At 44.1% G+C, this 17,241-nt stretch overlaps 1 long non-coding RNA gene across 1 annotated transcript in view; it reads right to left on the reverse strand.

Moving 5' to 3' along the window:
- The window catches only part of LOC142858847 (uncharacterized), a 52,654-nt gene extending 38,452 nt beyond the window's left edge, over window positions 1-14,202 (reverse strand). The window contains exons 1-2 of the long non-coding RNA XR_012912088.1: window positions 14,171-14,202; window positions 13,396-13,438 (exon numbers count right to left, since the gene is read on the reverse strand). This is a non-coding gene — a long non-coding RNA (uncharacterized LOC142858847). The remainder of the gene's footprint in view (window positions 1-13,395; window positions 13,439-14,170) is intronic.
- Between the last annotated feature and the right edge of the window lie 3,039 nt (window positions 14,203-17,241).

The following is a 17,241-nucleotide window of genomic DNA, read 5'->3' on the forward strand; positions in this document are numbered from 1 at the left end:
GCTCTGTGGACACCTACACTCCCTTAACAGATTCTGTCACAGACACACATAATACACATCATCAGAATATTTTAGTTGAAATCTTAAAAAAAAATAAAATAAGAGCTGTTCAAAGACCAAAAGAGCTCCTTGTTGAATGAGAAATCCTGAACACAGGGGCAAAGTCAGGGCTCGCTGCCTTCCCTGCAGACTGATGTTATCATGTGGTTCTAGGGAATGTCATTAGACTACAGAAAACCAAAGCAAGTGAGTATGAACACGGGTGGTGAAATCACCTCTTGCTACAAAAAATAACAAACCTGAAAACCTACGGGATTCATGATAAAATTAACTCTAACACTAAAAGACTCACTAGGACAGAAGATGCGCAGTTAATACAAAACAACATATAGATACAAACTACTCCTAGAATATGTAAGGAATGAAAAGGCCTACTTACAAAAAACTATAAATATAACCATATCTCATTACAAATATGTGCTACCATAAGATATTATATATTCACAGCATCTTTATTAATAATAGTCACAAAATGAAGGCAATTGGACTGTTCGTTAGGTTGTTTTAAGGGTCAACAACTTGTCGGACCTGCATAGGGAACATTCATTGCTAAGCAACATCAAGGATTGAGTGAGTGGTTTAGGCAATAATGTACCTGTACCCCAAAACCATTTTTGCTAAATGGGGGAAAGCAGATTGAAAGGCTATTTGCTCTCTGGGTCTAGTGAGTCTCCCTTCTACTTTCTGGAGGAGATGTTTTCATCCAGAGGACACTTCTAGATAATGCCTTTCCTGTCCTTTTCACAGAGGCCAACATGAAAGCCAACTGGAAGAGGGGGCACAGACAGAATGGCCAGGGTAGCCTGGTAGAAAGGACCAGAGATGGCATAGTATCAGGTTCTATCATGTCCTTCATGAGACCACACCCTCTTTGGAGGAATGACTTTCCTACCTACCACAATCTCCAAAGCTTCCATCAAGCCTGGGACCCGCTGATTTCCACAAAGCTGGGACAGGGACATCCCAGCTCCCTTCCCTTCCTCTCCTCAATGTCTCAAGGTCTGGAGCAGCCTAGAGTTCTCTTGGCTGAACACTCGTGAGATTAGAGGATGGCAAAGAAAGTGTGCTGTCTCATGGAACCAGAAAAATGTGGGTTTCCAAGAGGAATTATCTCCCTCTTTTTATATTTGCTTAAAACTATAGGAAAATCATCCACCAAATTTTGATTTTTGTGGTCTAGTCTGTTATAATACACAAGCATTTATGCACTGAAAGAAATTTCCTTCTAAATAAGTATTAGATTATGCTGGTGTAGGTTTCCAGCTTGACTTGTAGATATGTAGCAACAGAAATGGAAGGAAGAGCAAAGAGGTTAGAGGGACAGTCAGATTCCAGGGTCTCAGAGACCCAGCACGTGGCTTCCTTTATGAAATGTTTAACTGCAAAGCAGGCAACAGGTTGAAGTGTAATCAACAAAGGCCTATACACCAGGGTCCCCTCCACGCAAATCAAACAGGAGTGGGAGACCTAGAGACGAAGCCATTCTAAGTGTGTGAACCCAGGTCACTAGTTCAAAGACCTTTAGTAAAGCTCAGACTTGTTGTTGAAGCTGAAACAGTACTGTTGCCCTAAATTCCCTGCCAACTCAGCAAGGTCAGGCTTATGAGTGCAGGACTGAAGTTAGGGTCCTGCTGATAGTGGGTTAATCCTTTTGGGGACCACAGAGAGGAGCTTGTGGCTTGGGGACTGACCATGAGAGTCAATCAGTTGATCCGTGTGTTCTCCGTACCCTGCTCTTGTCCTTGCTGTGGCTCCCTCAAATGAAGGCACCTGTTTGCCTTGGGGCCTCCACTCTAAATGGCTTTCCACCTGGAACACTTGCTCTCCACCTGTTCCCTCTGTCCAATCTGTAAGCCTTGCCCTCAGTGAGGTCAGGTCAGATTCATGGTTTAAACTGAAACTAAGCAATGGTCTGAAACCAAATACTCCTTGCTTTTTAGTTTCGTGAGGTCCCGTGTATTAATTGTTGACTATAGTACCTGTGCAAATGGCGCTATGTTCAGAAAGAATAAAGAGAGAAATTGTAGTTAAAGTATATTGTATGAAAAAAGCCATTTTCAATTTTAAAAAATGGACAGGGATATTTTCTGATAGTGAAGAGAAGCAGCCAGAGTCTTTCTTTTATGCTCTGTAAGCACTGACTTTCTTACAGCACTACAGTCTCTAGAAGTAGAGGACGCATGAATTCAACTGCTGTTAGAACTTCCTGTGTAGAGATGGTGCCTCTCTCCCCATGTCGTGTGTGGAGGCTCTTTGGCTTCTTGTCTTCTCATTTTGGCTCATGGAAGCTCCTTTGGTCTCCTCAGCTCCTGCTAATCCCAGAGACCCTTTGGCGCTGTTGTCATTCCCCACTCATTCACCCTACACCCTGACTCTTCCCTGTTCCGTATAAGCTGGCAGTGGGATGAAGGACATGGCACCCCTAAATATGTCACTTCAGATTCCTGGGTGCTGGAGAGATGACTCAGTGGTTAAGAAAGCATACTGCTCTTACAGCGGACCCCCATTCATTCCCAGCATCCATGCCTGGCTCACAACCACCTATACCTCCAACCCCAGGGGAATACAAGACTTCTGGCCCTATATATGTTAACACTTGTGTGCACATGCTCCCCTTCCCAAAAACGTATAGCTAATTAAAATAAAATAAATCTTTTAAGAGGAACAATTAAAATTTATATTCCTGGGTATTGACAGCAGAAATCCACATGTGTGTATGTGCACATGTATGTATGTATGCACACATGTGTGTGTGTAAACTTGTATATTCAGGTGTTTGTGCACATTTGTTGAGACCAGAGGTCAACCTTGGAAATAATTTCAGGGAGCTACTCGTTTCTGCCTCCCAAATGCTGAGATTAACACCACACCCAGATATATTATGTGGGTTCTGTGGAATCGAACTCAGATCCTCATACTTATAAAGCAAGCTCTTGGCTAACTGAGCCATCTCCTTAGCCCTGATTGCAGAAAGTTGGAGTGAATGCCAAGTCTAGTGTGAAGGGCCATGGATGCTGCTTCTTATTCTGGTGGGTCAAAGGGATGACTTTCAGAAAGATATAACTACATTCTGTCACATTGCATACAGTCCAGATTTCGTCAAGGCTGAGGCAACCCCACAACTCTCATTGCTCAACTATCTTTTCCCAGAAGTCCAAATTTCTGCATGAGATCATTATGAGCTAAGTTAGGAAAGGCAAGGAGATTTCTAAGCTAAGTCTTGGAGTCTGTAGGAGTGCTCCGGGAGCCAGGAAATGGAATTACACAGTATCCAGAGTATGTGGCATAGAGCTCAATAGTTCATTGATTTATGCTGGCTTCATTTGCCTATAGCCAAAGGCCTTTGAATATTATGTATTGATTGCAACACCGCTGATGACAAGAAAGAGGGGCGAGATAGACAGCAGATTCCAAACCCCAAATTAATAAAAGGGGTCTATGCAAGTCACTTGTAAAAACCTCTCGTCAACCAGAGACTCAGTCAAGGAGAAACTAACAAACGCATATCAGGAGTCAACACAAAGGGGTAAGTGGGCAAGAGGATAAATCCAAATTGCATGTGGACCCCAAGGCCGTGAGAAATGACCCTTTCAGAAACCTGTCTTGTTTTTTGACCTATGAGGAACATTCTTCGGAGGTGAGTGTACAAGATATCTAGGCACTGTTTGTGTAAGCAGCGGGACAGATAGCAGAGGTGAGTGTTGGAGGATGCTGCTTCTGGGAACGGAGTGATGGGACTACAATGTGAGCTGCCACACCGAGGTTATGTGGTCCTAAGAATCACTCCCAGGCATTGAGCATGCCCAGCAAGTACTCTACAGCTTAGCTCTATCACCCCTAGGCACTGAGAATGCCCACGAAGTGCTCTACAGCTTAGCTCTATCACCCCCAGGCATTGAGCATGCTCAGCAAGTACTCTACAGCTTAGCTCTATCACCCCTAGGCACTGAGAATGCCCACGAAGTGCTCTACAGCTTAGCTCTATCACCCCCAGGCACTGAGCATGCCCAGAAAGTGCTCTACAGCTTAGCTCTATCACCCCCAGGCACTGAGCATGCCCAGAAAGTGCTCTACAGCTTAGCTCTATCACCCCCAGGCACTGAGCATGCCCGGCAATTCTACCAGTTTAGCTCTATAACCCCCAGGTACTGAGCATGCCTGGCAAGTGCTCTACAGTTTAGCTCTATCACCCCCAGGTACTGAGCATGCCCAGCAAGTGCTCTACAGTTTAGCTCTATAACCCCCAGGTACTGAGCATGCCCGGCAAGTGCTCTACCAGCTTAGCTCTATCAACAGCAACAAAAAGGTTTAGGACTTTTTTCCTCTACGTTTTCAAATTACTTTTTTTCTTTTGGAATTTTTTTTATTTAATTTTTTCCATATATTTCATTATTGTCTCTCCTCTCCCCAACTCTTCCTAGATCCTCCCCACCTCTCTACCTACCCAACTTTTATGTGCTTTCTCTTAAAATGAAAAAGAAAAACAACAGCAAAAATATCTACTGCTGGGCACGGACCATGCCCTGGAATGTGGCTGATGTACCTACCCAGTGACACCTCAATAAAGAAAATTGATTCCTCTCTCCCTGTACCCATGGGTCTCAAACCTCTTCCTGGTTAGGGGCGGAGCTTTGTCTCCACTTCCCCTCCTCAGTGCTAGAGTTTTTTCTGGTTTGAGCCTCTACAGGTCTTGTGTGTGCTGCCATTGTCTTTGTGAGCTCATTGTGCCTCTGTCCTGTTCTGTTCGGAAAAGGCTTAATCCTTGGAGTCATCCATCACCTCTGGCTTGTACGATCTCTCTACCTCCTCGCACACAGATCCCTGAGCCTTGAGGGGAGGGGTTTGATAAAGACATCCATTTAGGGCTGAGTGCTTCCAAGTCTCTCTCTCTCACCCTATGCACGCTGTCTAGTTGTGTATCTCTTTGTCAATTGCTGTGTACTACAAACATATGTTCCTGAGAACTGGCAGTTGGATACATGAGTCTATGAATACGTCATTAGGAGTCATTTTATTGCTATGTTCCAAAGACTTTTTTAAAAAATTGTTCTGACTCTTTAATTCTTCAATAACAACCAGGAAAAGCCAGGAACTAGTAGAGGATGTAATTATTAATCATATTAATATATCCAAGCACAACAGCTAGTATAGAGGGGTAGCTGCTTGATACAAAACACTGGCCATGCCTGCCACTCTTCTGGAAGTGTAAATGAAGTTACATATTGTTCTCCTTCCCACTCAGCCAAGCCCCAGCTGAAGGCTATGAAAGTCTTGCTTCCAGGGAAATGCCGAACCTAGACACAAGTAAGCTCAGCTACTTGGTTTGCTATCCAGGAGCACTGGCCATTCATTCCAGAAAACCAAGGTTCTAGGGTAGCTTGTCCCCTGCCCTCATGCCGCCAGCCATGGCTGTACCTCCACCCACTCCAACTTCCCAAGCACCACAGACTTGGCTTCTTTAGTGAGACACTGGGTCCAGAGCTCTGAGGATTGGCCATATCCATTAAATTTGGTGGTCCTCTCTCAGAGTATCCCTTGCTGCAGGCAAAGCCAGGCATCTATGTTAGGATGGGACTCCCTCACACAAACACTGTTTTTAGAAGTTCAAATAGCCAATTTAATGTATTTACTTGTGTGTTGGTGTCAAATATGACCTAGGATTTTTTTCTGCTGGATTCCTCTTATGTATAAAAATACCCAGTTCAGCCCTTCCCCTGGATTTGATTCCTCTAACCTGATGTTTATCACTGACTTTCCCTCAATCTCTTTGTGGGGCTAGTCAACCCTCAGGATTCTGGATCATTTTTTTCCTTCTACCTATATGGCAAGGTTTCTGTATTCCATTATTGATGTATTCCATTATCGATATGTACATTTGTCCATTATAGCACACATAATAAATCAAGTTCTCACTGCATATAGTGCCTCCTGGGTAAGTATAGAAGAACATGATTCTTTATTATTATTAATTATAAATGCTCACCTGATAACTCAGGCTTATTACTAACTCTTTTTAAAAATTGTTTTTATTGAGCTATATATTTTTCTCCACCCCCTTCCGTTTCTTTACCCTTCCCTTCTACCCTCTCCCATAGTCCCCAGGCTCCCAATTTACTCAGGGGATCTTGTCTTTTTCAACTTCCCCTGTACATTAGATCCATGTATGTCTCTCGTAGGGTTCTCTTAGCTGTCTAGGTTATCTGAGATTGTGAACTGTAGGCTTGTTTTTCTTTGCTTTATGTGTAAAAGCCACCTATAAGTGAGTACATATGATATTTGTTTTTCTGGGTCTGGGTTAGAAGACCCAGATTTTTAAAGAAATATTTAGTCATCAGATTGGAGATTAAACATATGGCCTTGGTGCCTATATAAGTCTCTAAATAACCAATAACTTATGAAATGTACCACCATTCCAAGCCATTGGAAAGAGACCTCTGTCCACTCTTGTGGTACCAGGCCACCCAGCCTTGACCCAGTCTGGGCATTCCAAACACTTAAACTAGCCCTGTCTCAGAGCATCTCTTATACTGACAACAGAGCAGTAACAGTCAGGGCAAAAGTTTCACTCGGCTGTCTTCTCAAATTCTCAGCCTCCATCCCAGTGTTCTCAGCCTTCATCCCAGTGTTCCACCCTCCCTGCCAAGACATGGGGTGTGTGGCAAATGATCTGAAAATTAAACAACCCCGTCATTGTACATCAGATTTCAGGGTTTTGTTGTTGTTATAAAACATAGTTCCTTGGCTACTTTTTATGCTTCTTGCAAGAAGTTATAGTCAAGAAAGAAAATCAGGACTATGGCTATGATGCCCAATGCCTACACCACACAGAATGTATCTAGGATTGGACCCTGTGCAAGTGAAATATTTAGTTGAAGAGAAAGATGGGAGCAGAGGCAGGCATAAGAAGTCCATCAGGGACCTGGCTAGTCTGTGGGTCTGTTTTATTTCCTCATTTAATAAACAACATTAAATAGTAAGAGATGGATTCCACTGTATCCGCTAAGGAGGATGCACCCCTGAGAGAAAGAGAAAGAAAAATGATTTTAAAAAAAGAATAGTGAGAGACATATGGAGACAAAAGTGCCTGAGAAATTATCTGTCTTCCCATAGTAAGATGTTTCTATGTGTATGAGTATCTGTGATCACTCATGTATGTGTATTTTCATGTGTGTGCATGTGTGTGAGTGAGTATAAAAACAATGATCCTCCTCAGGTATGATTCTTCAGCCACCATCTACCTTTTAATTTGAGACAGAGGTTTCTCATTGGCTAGATTGGCTGGCCAGAGAGCCCAAGAGATTGGCTTGTCTCTACATCCCAAGCACTGGGATTGCAAGTATGCCATTACATAGAATAGTGTGGGTTCTGAAGCTCCAACTTGAGTCCTCATGCTTGCTTGGCAAGCACTGTGTTGACCAAACTGCCTTCTAAACTGTAATTGTACATTTATTCTAAACGCACTCTATGAATAAATGTTCCCAAAGCAATCCTTCTAAAGCGCTTTTTCTACCCGTTCTGAAGGGTTACCTGTCACTATTGTTTTATGTTGCAAAATCAAGTTCCCTCTGACTCTCATTATGTTGTGATAAATTACTTTTAGGATCTCAAAGACAGGCTACTGCATCTCTTTCCTCTCTCCTTAGATGCAGACAGGCATCCTAAGTAGCTGTTTAGAGCATTGTACCTGAACGTTGCCAGCCTTCCTGACATCACATCTGGGCTGGAATTAATGAGGCATTGCTCCCTGATATCTGGAGGTGATTACATTTCCAGTGACAGCCCGGTTCAGACAAACTAGGCCTAACAAGATCCTGTGGTGTCCAGTGCCATCTCACAGAATCCTAAGGGACAGGAAGCAAAATGAAGGCTGGAGGCTCCAACTGGCCCCATGCCCAAGATGCCATTGTCATCAGAACTCCCGTGCTTAAAGATGCTGAGGATGTGATTACGGTTGCTGACGGCTAAAAAAGCAATAGAAACACTGAATTTGTCTAGCTATGGATGTTTAAAATAGTTCTAGGTCTACTCTTAATGCTGCCATTAATGCAGCTGTGAAAGAAGGGATAATGGACAGTTGGAGTGGAGGGTGGGAGGGTAGCAACTGAGTGGGCTGGAACTAATGGAGGTATCCCGAAGAACAGTAGGTCATCAGGTATCTGTCCTGAAGGGAATGTGCTGGTAAGAGAGAGAGCCTGTGTGGAGTGCTTGCTTTGTGCTGGGCTCTATTCAAGGTCTGTATCATTTCATCAAATCCTTGCATAACTTGGCTAAGCAGGAACCTATGAACACCTGCTGGCAAACAGATTGCACACAGAAGGGTGATATCATGAGTAGAGTGTGGTATTGTATATGATTGAATACTATGGGTGGGTTAATATCGTGTCCAATGCTTAAAGGAGGTGCTTTGGGACTAAGTGGGGCCATTTGTGAATAAGGCAAGCCTTACTACAAACCAGTCTTTCCCATGCCTTGGTCTTTTAAATCAAAGGCCTTATTAGGGAACAGCTGTGTTTCCCAGTAAGAGAAGATGAGAACAATAGAAACTGGATGTTTATGGAAAGAAAAGAAGTCTGCAGAGCAGTTCTGGGGTTTTGTCAGAATGACATTGGAGGCCCATGAGGAAACAACAGATAGGTCTCCCTGTATGAGAAGAGGAGGAAGCCTGTGCGTCCTAGCTGCTGGAGTGCAGGAGACCTAGCCCTTCAGTCTTCTTCCTTATCTAATCGGGTAATAATTCCCCACTGTAGCAGATGCTGGAATGCATTAGGAACTCAGGAGATATTTGTTTATTTATTTGATAAGATACAAATGCTTTATCAGAAAAAGCACATCACCCTACGGATTTGTTTATAAAATCTATTCTCAGTAGTTGGTATTAATGGTGAAAATCCGAGATTCAAGGGATTCCAAGAGCCTTGCGGTAGAAAAGATGTAGACTATGGGAAGGACAGAGCCAGCACCTAAGCCATGACTCATGTGACTTCCAGATAGTCCCAGGCAGTGCTGAAAGCAAAAGCATGGGCCTAAGAGTTGCCTGCAGTGGGCAGAAAGATGCAGATTAGAACAGGCACACACCCAGCCATGGGCATCTGAATTTTCCCATGTTGACGCCATATCAGACACATCTACTGTCATCTAGATGCCTCCTTTACTTCCTGTAGTCTTAAAGGTACCGACAAACCCTTCAAGCTGTAAGGGAGGGGGGTGTCTCAGCTTCTCTCTGCTGCCTGTCAACCATGGGGGCCTGTGGAGTCTACAGCATGGATTTTTGAACTTCCTCATCTTCAGAGACCCCATTTTTGCAAAACCCACAATTCACTTTCATCTTCTACTAACCTCTTCAAGTAACCATAGGAATCCTCTGTTACTTACTTTTCCCATTGCGGTGACCAAATGCCTGAGAAGATGGAACTGACGGAAGGGTGTACATGGGCTCTTGGCCAGATGGTACAAACCATTATGTCATCAAAGGGATGGTGGCATGTGCCTGAGGGTGCTTGCTCACAGTCTGGTGAATCAGTAGTAGGGAGAGAGGGGACAGTGGGACAAACAGAGACAGAGATAGCAAGAGTCAGAGACATAGAGAAACAGAGAGAGATGAAGAGGAAGAAACAGAGACAGAGGCAGAGTATGAAACTCTGAACTGGTCTGGGATACAAGCCTCAAGACTCAGCCCCCTCTTCCAGTTGTCTAACTTCCTCCAGGTGGTCCCCACCATCAAAGGTTCCACAGTCTTTCAAAGCCTTGCCATCAGCTGGGAACCAAGTGTTTAAACATATGGACCTGCCAAGGTATCTCCCATTACAAACTCTACCTTAGCCTTGCATGTGTCTCAACCAACACACAGGATTCTCATCAAAGTCAACCTGTTAGCAAATGATTCTGGCCCCATTGGCTACTATAGGTCTCACCTTCATAACTCCAGTGTCTAGAACATTAAAAAGCTGCAAAAAAAAATAAAACCCAAAACATTTACTGCTTTCAAAGATGTGTATCCAACTACTCGTCTAGCATTCTCAGCTTTGAACCTAACACTGGTTAGGTATTGTGCTGCATGGTCCAGAGAATGGCTGTACATCCAGTTGTGAATAAGTGAGTTTACTGAACATATAGCAAGCCAAAGTCAAGGGAAACAGCAGATGACAGATGACAGTAGATAGATAGATAGATAGATAGATAGATAGATAGATAGATAGATAGATGATAAATAGAAAATCTTCACCAAATCAGATACTCAAAGCAACTATCAGAAATCAACTGTGAACACCCCTTTAAGGCAGTCAGCTAGAGTTCCCAAAACAGAGTGTGAGGCAGAGCAGAGAATTCCCCAACTGAGGCTTTCAAGTAAAAGAACAAATAGCAACCAGTATAGATGGCATCATCAAATGGGGGATCTCACAACATTCAGTAGAAGCTGACTGGGGAAGTTGAGGAAATCACAGAAGTAGCAGGTCATGTACCCATGATACTCATAAGCAGCAATGGGCATAGCTGGCTAAATACTAAAATGAGTTGGCTGCATATTACCTGTTGTTCCCAACCCTAATTGTATATAAAATCACCTCTAAAACTTGGTAAAACAACATGTGAGAGTAGCTCATCCATGGCATTCCCATCTGTCTGTCAGGTGAAGGTCTAGATTTTCTCAAAGTCCCCAGGAGATTCTCAATGGACTCCAGGGCCAACTCACTGTGCCAGGGGACATGTTTAAAAGATACCAGTGAGGACGAGAGTGGGGAGATGTCTTGGATGGCAACTGGAACTTGTTTAGAATCTTGAATCATAGAATCTGGATAGACAGCTATAGCCAGACTAGTGCATTCTGGGTAGAAATAAGGAGTGGAGGTGTTGTTCATAAAAGATGTTGGAAATTGTGCCGGGTCTAAGGAGATGTTAAAGTCTACATTTCAGATTGGAGAGGTAAATTCAAGAGATTATATGAAATAATGATTATAGTTAAAGTGACGTATTATGTATTTGAAAATTACTAAAAGGTAGTTAACCTCATCTCACACACATACACACGCAAAAATCAAAACATAGGTATGTAAGGTAATGTATGTTAGCTAGCTTGATTTGTCCATTTTTCCTTTTTGTTTTTAAGATTATGAGTGTAAATGTTTGTTAGTATATACAAAAGAGTATATGTACCACAGAGAACACAGGTGTCTGTCCCCTGCCCCTCAAGAGCTGGAGTTATTGATGTTTATGAGTCATCTGATATGGGTGTTGGGAACCAAATTCATGTCTCCCACAAGAGCAGGACATGTTTTTAACCCCTGAGCTATATCTTCAGCTCTAAATGCATACATATTTAAAGAATCATGTTGTCAACTACAAATTGATACAACTGCCTATAGTGATATTTTATTAGATAAAACTTGCCTGAAGGTCAGAGAGTAAAACAGCTGCCCTGGTCAGCTTTACAGACCAGGCAGTGGTGATACACACCTTTAATCCCCGCAGCCACACTAGTTTGTCATAGAAACTGTGTGGTAGTGGTGCACACCTTTAATCCCAGCATTAGAAGGGAATATAAAATGGGAGGAGATAGCTCTCAGTCAGTCTCATGTTGACAGGGGTTTCTGTCCCTCCTGGTCCTGCCCAGTCAGGCAGCTGTTAAGTCACAAAGAAATACACAGAGGTCTATATTAATTATAAAACTGATTGGCCTATTATCTCAGGCTTCTTGTTAACTCTTATAATTTATATTAGCCCATTATTCTTGCCTGTATTAGCCACATAGCTTGTTACCTTTTTCGGTGAGGCAGTCACATCTTGCTTGCTCTGTGTCTGGCTTCCTCTGTGTCTGGGTGACTACTGCAGACTGAAATTTCCCTCTTCCCAGAATTCTCATTGCCCCACCTCTATTTCCTGCCTGGTTACCCCGCCTATACTTCCTGCCTGGCTACTGGCCAATCAATGTTTATTTAAAACACAAGTGACAGGGCAAAGACCAATGTCCAACAGCAGTCTTATTCTGAGGATTCCTGGAGGCAGGATCACCATTTTGGGCTGAGGTAGAGGTAAGCATCAGTGGCTGGTTGTTTTGCTTTTCTGACCTTCAGGTTGAACCCCAATGTTTGTCTATGTGTTTTTATTAATTATGTGACAACTGTCACTTCTTCTTTTACTGTATTAACATCCATTAAAATTTCCAAAGTTTGAGAATGAAATTGGAAATTAAATTGGTGCATATTTGCTGAGTAGCAGCCACATTCAGAGGAAGGGATAAAGACACAGTTGCAAAGAAAGATGGCGGCTCAACTGTGACGAGTACTGCCTTGTGTCCTGTTGGTACTGAAACAGCCTGGTGGCCAAGCAAGGGCATGGAGGGTGAGTCAGAGCTAGCCACCTGCTCAGGAAGTAGCAAGTAGCATTCACAGAACAGCTGCATAGCTGCAAAATCTGGCCATACAGAAAGCCTGGTACACACAAAGAAACAGAAGTATTCTCAAGCCAAGATTCTACCGTATAAACTATCCCAAAATGGTGCTTGGGGTTGGGGTTACTCCTGGAATCTACCTGAAGGGTTAAGAGCTCATATCCTTGGATCTCCTAGATTCAAATTTATCAGCTTCCTCTTCCTTGGTGGCAGTCTTTTAATTCCCTGCCTCCTTTTGAAGAATTTATAAAGAAGATGAGCAGAAGCAGGTAGCAGGGCTCACCAGAGGAAAAGGAAAATTTAAAATATGAGACAAAAAATGTCTTAGATGAAACTTGTTCCAAGTTGAGGGTCAGAGGCATCTGTTTCCTACCAGTTGGAGTATCCAACAAGATCATAATAAAGGTCATTGTTGGTGCTGCCCAAAATGGTCAGGTGAGAAACTGGTGACGGCACACGACAAATTTAGTAAGCTCACTTCTGACACCTGGCCTCTTTCACTCTACAGAGTGCTTTTAGCAGGAGGTGTGGGGACAGACCAAAAGGTGATGGAAAAAGAGTTCACCAAGCAACTCAAGAGGGGCTGATGATTTTGCTTATTTCTTCCATAAAAAAAAAAAAACTTGTCTGTTGTTCTACCCAACTGAAGGCAAAGAGAGCAAGAAGCAACAGCAATAACAAAATAATTAAAATCTAAAACAATTGAAGTAAAATAGTGAGATTCCATGTCCCCAACATGGTGAGAAACCTGTGCTTTTGTGTGTATGTGTGCGTGCATGTGCATGCCTGTTTTTGTCCGTCTGTCAGTCCTTCTGTCCATCTGTCTGCCTGCCTGCCTATCATCGTCAGAGTAATAGAAAATAACAAGGGCTGCAGGTTTACCCTGAGGAATGGCAAACAAAAGGAACAGCAGATTCCCAAGAAAGCAAGATGATTCCAGTTTAACTTACCCAGCAGAACTTCCTAGAATGAAATCCGAAGCCCCAGCTGCACCTTGAAGGGAACATGAAGCTGTCACCATTGCAATGACACCAGCTGCTGCCCTTGGTGCCCTGCCAGGGCGACTGTCTACAGGTTTTGATGAGCCCTGCTTGTGTGTTTGTTTGGACCAAACAGGGATTTAAATTAAGATGATTGTCTGGGTACTAAGGTCAGACTTGATGCTCTCCAGTTTCTCACAACCATTGTGTTTTGAAGGAGTTTCAGACCACCTAGGGTTCACCCTCTTTAGATACCACATATCTACAGCAGGGTTGATGATTTCACCCCAGCCACCTGCCATGAGTTCAGGGCTATGTGCCTAAACCAGCATGACTTTAAGATACAGAATTCAGAAACCGGTCCATCGTCTCCCTACTCCTCTCCTCCCAGCAGAACACCCCACTATCAAGTCACAAGTCATATCAGCTGATCAGAGTAAACCCAATCACCTTTCCCCTTTACTAGCAGCACCAGAACTTTCCATGGGCCCCTCCTTGGCTGACCTACAGGTCTCTGGTTTAGAATGAGACCACTGAAATGCAGAATTCCTACTCTTAACCTTTCCCCAAGGGAACAGCATGTTGGAATTTTCTAATTCTTGTGCTTCTCCTTGTCCTGCTCCTGTGTGTACCTGTCTCCTTCTTGGCGGTGGTGTCAGGAGAAGGTCTCAATGCTGGGCCCAGAATGCTGTGGGCAAACCTAGCAGGGGCTGGCTGCCTGCCCTGACTTCCAAGAATTGCTTACCTCCAATTCCCATGGACCCTGCTCATCTTCTGGTGTGGCTTCTGCCAGGAGAGCTTGGTGCCAAGTGTTATGTGAAGGAGTGTGTGAAGGTTTAACTTCTCACTCTTGAGCTTTCCCCTACATCTGACCCCACCCTGGCAGAAACCAGTCTCTTTCCTGCACATTGGACTCATGCCAGCAAGCCTCTGCAGCCTAAGGAGCCCTGACTCCAGGGGAACGGGAACTTGCATCGTTAAAGTGCTGGATAAAGAGGCGCCTGGGGTTGGGGCTGAGGAGACCAGGAGACAAAGGCTGCACACACCTTGCTTATGATTTTTATTGTTTTTATTGAGCTATACATTTTTCTCTGCTCCCCTCCCTTGCTTATGGGTTTTGTGTGATAAAAGATACTTATTTCTAACTGTATCAGTTATCAGTTCTGCTTGATCTCCTATAGTGGAGAATTCAGACAGTCAAGCCTTACCCATAAGGATCTCTTAACTACCTCACTCCAGACCAACAACTTGAGGAAGTTAGGTTTTCCTGCTCTGGGATGGTCTCGACAATGGGTTGGACCACAGCAATGTGCATACGGAGTCCATTTTGTTAAAAAATAGACTGGTTTCAGGGAATCAAGGAGATGGAAGTGCACGCATGAGTAGTGAGTGACCTCGAGTTTACCCCTGACTGATAAATATGACCATGGTTGTCAAGCCCTTCATTAGTGCGCCCAACATAGAAGTCATTGCGCAGGGTGGGAAAGATGTGGAATGAAATGAGGCCCAGAAAGCCCCACCAGAGCTGTATCCCACAATGATGGAGGTGTTGGTATAAGCATCCTCCTCTATAAGCTAGGGACATGATTTAGCTGGGGCAAATGCCACAGCAACAATAGAAACCACCTCACCTCCTGTGCTTTGAACCAGTGGCCTTTTCTCTTCCTTATAAGTCGTATTTAGCAAAATAAAGCCAAGAAAATTCCCATGAAAGAGGCTGAGGGGGAAAAGCCACTTCTGCTGTTCTGTCCCTCCCACCTCTCCCTGAACAAATGAGTGTTACCCCATGGTTTACTGTCGGGAGACGCTTGAGAGTGACTGACTCAGAGCTGAGTGACATGGTGACACACAGGCAGAGAAGATCGAGTTCTAGAAACACCTGCTCTCAGGTCTGTCTGTGTGTGCACTTCCTCCAGCGTTCAGGTACCATCTGCTGCTTCGTCGTATGGCCACACCAATACTGAGATCTGCCAGTGTTTCTGGGGACAAGACACTTTTATTATTAGGTCACAGAAGCATCTATGAGTAAAGGGGCAGCTCCAGAAAAGCCAATGTGGGTGTGGTGGTGTAAGACTTTAGTCCCATAGCTCTGGAGGCACAGGCAGGCAGATAGATCTCTGTGAGTTCGAGGCAGGCCTGGTCTAGATATTGAGTTCCAGACCAGTTAGGGCTTCCTAGAGAGACCCTTTCTCATAAAATTAAAAAAAAGAAGAAGAAAGAAAACTTGAGGGTGCTGGTCATACTTTCTTGGAGGCAACCCTCAAGAGCACTGGAAATAGCCTCAGCAGTGGACAGGTGTTGGGTTCTTGGAAATAAACAGCCTGCATTTCTGAGCTCCCAAGGCAGGAATACAGCCGGCAGAGCACATGGTGTCAGAGACAATTTGTTCAGAGTCATTGTTTTGATTCTTGGTAAAATGGGTGTAGTAAGGGCAGATGTCATGCCAACGCACACTGGGCACTTATTGAGCAGCAAGAAGCACCAATGGGTGAGCTCATTGCGTTGCCAAGAGGCGAGCAGCAACTGTGAATGCAGCAGTGGCGGCGGCAGCAGGCTGCCGAGAACCACCTGCTTCAATGCACGGGACAGGCGGCCCAGCCTGAGGGGCACAGTATTCCTCTCTATATTGTATATGATGATGTGGGATTCCCCTCTGCATGCTGTGAATATGTTTTTATTACCATTGGTTAATAAAGAAGCTGCTTTGGCCTGTGGCAGGGCAGAGTGGAGCCAAACAGGAAATCCTAACAGAGATAGATAGAGAAAATAGGTGGGGTTAGGGAGACACCATTTAGCTGCCAAAGAAGAAAGATGTCCAGAACCTTTACCAGTAAGCCATAGCCTGGTGGAAATACACAGATGAATAGAAATGGGTTAATTTAAGATGTAAGAGCTAGCCAGGAATATACCTAAGTGTTATAATTAATATAATTTTTGTGCGATTATTTGGGTCTGGGCCGGGAAATGAATGAGAGGTCTCCATCTACGTGGATGAAAGAAGGTCGGACTTCATTTTACTCTGCCAGTGGGAGATCTTGTACAACCGTCAAAAGCTTTCCTGAAATTTATATGTGTGTGTGTGTGTGTGCATGTGTGTGCATGTATACATAGGCACACGTGCACACACTTTTGCACATATGTATACCGGCTTATGGAAGCCAGTTGTTAACTTCTGATTTCTTTCGTCAAGCAGACACCACCCACCTTGCTGTTGAGATAAGGTCCACCAAAAGGCCTGGAATTCACCAATTTGGCCAGACTGGCCAGTAAGACCCACGATCTACCTGTCTTTCTGCACTAGGCCTTATGTCTGAATCACCTCACGGGACCTTATGTGGGTTTAGGGGATTAAATCAGAGTCTCGCATCTGCCATGGCAAATGTTTTACTGGCTGTGCTCACCTCAGCCCTTGTGTGAAACTTCTCATTCTTTGATGAAAAAACCCTGCGACGGGGGAGTCGGCTTTGGGTGTATTTCATGGAGGGTCTTCCTCCCATTTAATCCTCAAAGTGTGCCACTGTTTCCCAGTGCCTTTTCTTTTCCAGAAATTTCCAATCTGGCTCCCAAGACTAACAAAATGAGTTCCACCTCTGAGCATCTAGCAGTGCCAGGCTCAGGCCCACCCACAACCCATGACCTGGAAACTATGGGTGCCCACTTCAATGATCTGTACAGAAAAGCACTCCAGGAAGATTCAAGCCCTGGGTCCATTTGAAAACTGTTTTTCTAGGGCAGCCGATCCTCTCCAGTAACTCCTATGACTGATAATCTGGGCTGAGGCCAAACCATGATCCAATTCAGTTAAATGTTTCATCA

The sequence above is a fragment of the Microtus pennsylvanicus genome, chromosome 10, assembly GCF_037038515.1.
Source record: "Microtus pennsylvanicus isolate mMicPen1 chromosome 10, mMicPen1.hap1, whole genome shotgun sequence".
Taxonomy (NCBI): domain Eukaryota; kingdom Metazoa; phylum Chordata; class Mammalia; order Rodentia; family Cricetidae; genus Microtus; species Microtus pennsylvanicus.